Raw genomic sequence first — 6,484 nt, 5'->3', positions numbered from 1 at the left:
CTCCTTAACTCACCCCAGTGTTGCTGACAAACAGGGATACCTCATATCCCTTAAAGTTCTCCGCCAGAATCAACAATAGCTATTTCCAGCAGCCCTTTGCCCTTAAAACTACTTTCTGAAGAAAAGGACCTGTGTCCTGTGCTCTTTCAGCTGAGAAATGCTGCCTGACTATCTCCAGAGTCCTCTTCTGTATTTTTTTCATGTCTCCTTTCAGAGGTCTTTCTTTTCCTGGAAAATCTGTGTGAAATTCCCAAGCTGCTTAGGACTCAAAAGATCTAATAAAAATAAGATTTATTAAGAGCAGAGGGAGGAAATCAGATTAAAACTGAAGAAACAGCTTGCATAACTGATCTCCTATACTCAGCAACTGCTCAGGAAGTGCTTGGTGCACACACATTAACTGTTCTGGGGAAGTGCCCTCCAGCCTGATGCCGGGAAAGGCCAGCAGCCAGCGTGTCTTCTCCACAGACATGGCCATTAGTGGGCAAAGCCCACCAGTGCCTGCAGCTTCCCAGCACCAGAACAAAGCTGTGTGTTGCTATAACCCCCTGCTCACTCCTTTGCCTACGGCTCTGAGGGGCAGAGCTCCCCTGGCAGTGACAGAGGGGACTGAGGCACCACCACTCCTCAGCCCCACAGCCCAGGAGCCCCCACCACAGCGGGGTTTTGCCCACCCCAGCTCTCAGTGGGAGCCATGTGTGGGTGCTATGAGACCTACAGGATGGCCCTTCCTTCCTCTCCTCCCTCTGCCCCACCACTCTTGCCTGCCCACCCTCGGGCCACCTTTTGCTGTCCCCGTCAGCCCACCACCCTGCCCGCTCCCTGCTCTGGTGAGGTGTAACCCCTCTGCAGCACCCATGTTGGCAGGAGGGCTCTTCTGGCTTGTTTTTCTCCCCTGGTGGTGTTTTTGCCCAGGGGGGCAGAATTTGGCTGCAGCAGCACCTGCAGGACCCATCTGCTCAGTCCCCATCTCCCATCCCACTGCAGGGGCTGACTGAGCGTGATGAAGCCCCCTGTGCCAAGCTCCAGGAAACAGCTTCCTCTCTTCAAATGATCCCCCCAAACAGTCCTAATTCAGTTGTTGTGGGCTCCAACTCCTGCAAGCAATTCTCACTCTGTATTTTCCTCATTTGGGTGCCTTTGCCTCTGTTCCTTGAATGTAGGTTTTGGACTGAGTAGCTCCACCAGGCCCCCGTTAATCTTCACCAGGCATCTCCCTGCTTCTCCCTTGCTCAGTCCAACCATGGCACTGCTCTTTCACCTCTGCTTGCACTGACAGAGCTCCTGTACTTTACTTACTCTTTCTTTCATAGAAGACTTTTCACAAGTCTTCACAGCTTCCTTCTCCCACCCTTCCTCCAAAATGAAATAAAGAGGGAGCAAACAGAGTTTGTCCCCTGTATCTCAGCACAGCCTCTATCTCCTGCAGCTTCTTGTATGAAGTTTTTCTCCATATTTGTTGCCATCCCAACCAGGCTTACAGGGATGTTGTGAGCCTGGAGGGCTGGGAATGGAGGTGGACAGTTTCTGCACGTCCATAAACTTCATCTTGAAACCTAAACCCCAAACCCTCTCTTACAGAAGCCAATCAATAAATGCTTCTGTTGACTTGGATGCCAGTGGAACCAGATCCACTGGCAACGCTCACACATCCCTAATTAACTGTCCACTTGTCACTGAGGTGAGGGAAGAGGAGCTGCTCAGCCACTCAGTGACAGCTGTGACTGCAGCCCCTCTGGCAGCCTAGTTCTTGCTCCACTTGGTGTGTGTGAGACGTGTCCTGTCCTGTGCCAGCCGTGGCTCCTGTGCCTGGAACATCAGCTCAGCTTCCTCAGCACCTTCAGTTATTTGTCTGACAGACTTCACAGCTTTCCAGCACATTTCCTGGTGTGTGTTACTTCCTCCTTCCCAGTACTATTACAAGCCTTTATGTAAGAAGCATCACAAGCCCCTTAGCACCAGGTTGTTTGGACAGTTGTTCAGCACCAGGATTTCTTGAATTCAGCAAAAAAAAACACAACCCCCTTCTGCTGTCATAGCAGCACCAGACACGTAAGTGCAAATCACTGACTTGCAAGGGTAACAACACTCCTGAGCTTTGCAATTATGCCATTATGTAATTGATGTGGGGATTTCATGAATTATTTCCGTTACAGCTCTGAGCAAAACACCCAAAGTCAGATTAGGGAGGGCTTTAATGCCCATTTTCCATGCTGAAAGGGCATTGTTTCATTTTGTGACCCAGTGGAGCAGCTTTGCTCTTAGGGAAAGCCCAGCTGCCCCATGGCCATGCAGGATTTCCTCTACTCCTCTGCCTGCCTCATCCTCACCTCAGAAAAGTCTGAGTGCAGTGATAGAAGACCCTGGTGCAGTTAATGTAGCCCCTGGCAGCTTCTCAGCAGTGTGAGACTGAAGGGCTCACAGAAGGAGGGGACAGTGGCACTGGTGACACAGGGCGTGCTGCAGGCAAGGGCTGCTCAGGCTTTATCCCCACCCTACCCTGCAGCACATGGCAGGTGGGCAAGCTTCTCCTCAACCCCTGGGGCTGCCAGCCTCTCACCAGGTAAGCAAAAAGTTAAGCAAGATTTGCAACAGTTAAGCAAAATTTGTTCATGTTATTACTTGGATTGATACCTGGGGAAAACCCACAGCGCTGCAAGAAGTGGTCTTGGTGACTCAGACACTGGCACTTCTCCTGTGAATCAGTGCATGTGCCCAAGCATGGTGTGAGGGCATGGTGTGGGGGGGCAGATTTGCATTTCAGCTGTGGAACATAATTGAAGGTGTAACCACTGATCATCTTATTCCCCTTGTGCCTTCCCATCCTGGCTGGTTGAGCTCTGCATCACCCGGGAGGCAGCACTTCCTTGCAATAATTTCTTTACACCTACCTCACCAGTGAGCTCAGCCTTCCCAAATGGGAGATGGGAGATGGGGCATGGAGGGTGTCTGGCTTCCCTCCTGCTCCTGGGTGTTAAGCTAGATGAGTCTCTCGTGGGAGAAGAGTGAGAAACTCCAGTGTTTCCTCTCGCTGTGAAGGCAGGAATGTTTTCTATTTTCTGATTTGTGAGAGAATCAATTTAGTTTCTGAGGAAAAAATGTCACATAAGAGAAACACGTCAGAGTTGGCAACAGGAGGTGCAGGAGAGGCCCCTCAATCCTAGTGCTCTTGGCAGTAATCTGTGTCCTTCCCCTTGCACCTTGCAGCCTGGGATGGTACATGGGCAAAGGAAATCAATGCCTTGCTTGTGTTTTCAGTCGATCTGCACGTCACAAAATACATCCAAGACACAGCAAGTCTCTTTTTTTAGAGAAATACCATATGTGCCCTATCGACTGCAAACTCTACAAGCTGTTTGTGGCCCACAGGATGCAGATCCAAGGCCCTAAGCAAGCTGATAACCAGGAGAAGGCTGTCAAGGTCAGGACAATTCATCTGCCTGCAGACTGTTCCCACTAGATCCTCGGGAAAGGGAGAGCCTGTGGTTGGAATAACACATGGGGGAAGGCTGCAGGGGTGCAGGTTGAGTGGCCTTGCTCCAGGGAGCGGAGTGGTGCTGGAAATCTTCATTATTGGCTTTGAGCCTCCACAGAAGAGTGTCTCATGGAGATGTTGGCAGGCTGTGCAGAAACCCCTCAATAGGGGAGGGGGTTTATGTACCAGGGAAGTTATTCAGAGGCTGCCTGTTTGGGTTCCTGCCTGTCCCAAAACGAGTGTGGGGGTGCTATTGACTCCAGCTGGAGCCCATGGGGAGCATCTACCTGAGAGACAAACCAGGACCTGTGCACCTTCCTCTTCTTAAAAAAACAGAAAAAAAAAGACACTGAAGATATCTTGATTATGGAAAAGCAGAATACACGTTCTCCTCATTTATGTACGTTTAGGGCAGTCAGAGTTGTCATAAATCGTGCAGCCCAACCGTCATTTTTTGAAGCTCTCACATCCCAGCCCAACTAACCATGCCCATATTAGCCTCGGCAGCTGACAACCATAGCAAAGAACTTGGGGAAAGGATAACATTTATGAACATATCAAAATGATTCATAATGGGCTATTAAAAATAGCAAGAGATGAAAGAGGCAGCCTACAGATAAGCCATTTTGAGATCCTCAGTAATTCAGAACACGGGTTTGAAGAGTCAAGTTTTAGCTATCACAGATCTGTCCCTGCTGCTCTGCAGATAACAAGGTGGGCTGTTCTGCTCGGGGTGAGAGCTCTCTTCCACCCAGGGCTCTTTATTTCACTCTGGCAGCTATCACATGGATATTGAAAGGAGCTCGATGTAACTCACACCCACCTTCCATCTCCCGCACGCCGCCTGAGCTCACAGCAAACCCAGCCTGGTTTTCCGTGGGCTGGCTCTGCTCAGCGCTGCCATATTCCAAGGGTTAATTTTGGCAAGCAAGGGCAGCTGGTCAAGCCCAGCATGTGCACCCCCCCTGGGCAGTTTTCATAGTCCGTCAGGCACTTGTTAACACACTGCCCCATTCAGGGTTTTGATGAATTTGTGGCATGTTGGAGACGAGCCAGAGGCTGAGCTGGGAACAATATTTATTTATATCTACACACAATTTTTCATGTCTGCCCAAATCACGGACTTTTCCTAATCCACAGTATTTCAAAACATTTGCAGTTCTCTCAGCTGATCAGCAGTGGTTTGGCTTGGCCCGTCCCGGTGGAAAGAAACGTAAGACAGCGAGTGCAGCTGAATGCTTTGATTCACTGATAGAGGCTGACATTTCTTCCCTGCCTGCTCTATCAATCCATAATTAAAATTACTTTGAAGGTGTAAAGAGCTGTGTTTTGTGCTGTGACAAGCAATATGGGATGTCCAGTTCATGGGACTCACCAAATCCCCATCTGAACAAGGGGACAGTAGCTTTGTGGGTCATTGAAGCAAAGTAAAGCCGGCAAAAATTGCTTTTTGAGAGCTGTTTTCTCAAAGTAACTCATTATGCACATTCTGGAAGAAGGAAGATGATGGACCCTACTTCATCAGCTTGGTGGCTCACAGAGTTTTCATAGTACTGGTTTCCAGCCACTGTGCCGAGCTACACGAAATATGGAACACAATGTTTGGGTTGAGGGGAACTGCACAGCAGCACAGGAAGCTACTGAGGATGCCTCAGAAGTCTCCTCTGTCCCTTCTAAGTGTAAGAGAGGAAAAAAATAAAAAGGAAAAGAGGGAAAAAAAAAATCAGAGGTTTGTTGGTAATTTGAATCAAAATGGAGCTTGGTTGCAAAGATGTTTAGTGTCCTTTAAAACTGGAATGAGGCAAACCTGCTGAAAATAGAACTGAATTTGGGGGTGACCACAGCATGAGGTGGTACCTGATGATGTGGGGAGACTGGTGATTGTGAAACAAGAAAAGCGACCCCTGTGTAGCACATGAGTCTCAGAGCTCTCAGTTCAGTGTCATCAGTCCTGTCACAGAGAGGGAAATTAAGCTCAGATTCACCCAAAATACCATGAAAACCCTCAGTGCTCTGCCCATTAGACCAATTATAACTACCCTGGTTTTAAGAACAAATAATCACCAAGCTGCCCTATCTGGACCTCTGAGAGAGAAACAGAGAGGTACAACCACACTTCACAGAGGGACATCACTCAGGTAAGAGCTGGAGCAACAAAGAGAAAGATTTTTGCAAAGGAATAACTATTTTTCACTTATTTGTAGCAAATATGGAGACTGAATAAAACTAGTCTGGCCATCACCACTTACTAATCAGTCCTGCATTGGGCTGTCAAGGCACTGTTTGTTTTCAAAACAGGCCAACATGACTTATTTATATGTGGTGGTTGCCCAGGTCTTTTTGGTCACACATTCACCTTCAGGGGACCTTTGTAATTTTCCGTGCAGTCCAAGCAGTTTGTCTTTGGTATTTTCCAACCAATTCTTTCTTAGTTCTTCAAAAATGAGAGAAGTTTAAGTCTAATTTCGTAACATGGGGAAACTTGAAGGAGTTGCATCATTAACAGCAACTTTATCTGACCTGAATTTGGCTACTGCATAGTTTAAATCCCTTAAGGCACCTTCATTACTACGGCATTAAGGAAGCTTTCCGAGTTTTTAAAATCCTCGTAAATGTTCTTTTCAGAACTACGCCATAAATTCAGCTTTTTATCATAAACTTTTCCTTCCTAAATAATAAAAAAAAAACCCTCTGAACTTATTTCAGTGTTTTAAAATACATTTCAGCCCTCATGAAATGGACTACAAATCCAAGTTTGGTGTCTGTGGGCTGTGTCAGGGAGGGAATGTTCTGATTTTGGCCAGGGCTTTTTTTCCATTCTCACTACCTACTACCTGAATTAAGCTCTCTAGCCAAGATCAAGATCACATGGCACTGAGTGCTTCATAAATACAGTGTAAGATGCAGCCCAGGCCATAGATAAGTAAAATCAAGCAGATAAAACCAAGGGAAGAGGGAAGTGCTGTTATCGCCCCTTTACAGACGGGGAGCAAGGGCACAGAGAGCGGA

Source organism: Myiozetetes cayanensis, unplaced genomic scaffold, assembly GCF_022539395.1.
Source record: "Myiozetetes cayanensis isolate MyiCay16 unplaced genomic scaffold, myiCay2020 scf22, whole genome shotgun sequence".
Taxonomy (NCBI): Eukaryota; Metazoa; Chordata; class Aves; order Passeriformes; family Tyrannidae; genus Myiozetetes; species Myiozetetes cayanensis.
This window is presented reverse-complemented; position numbering follows the sequence as displayed.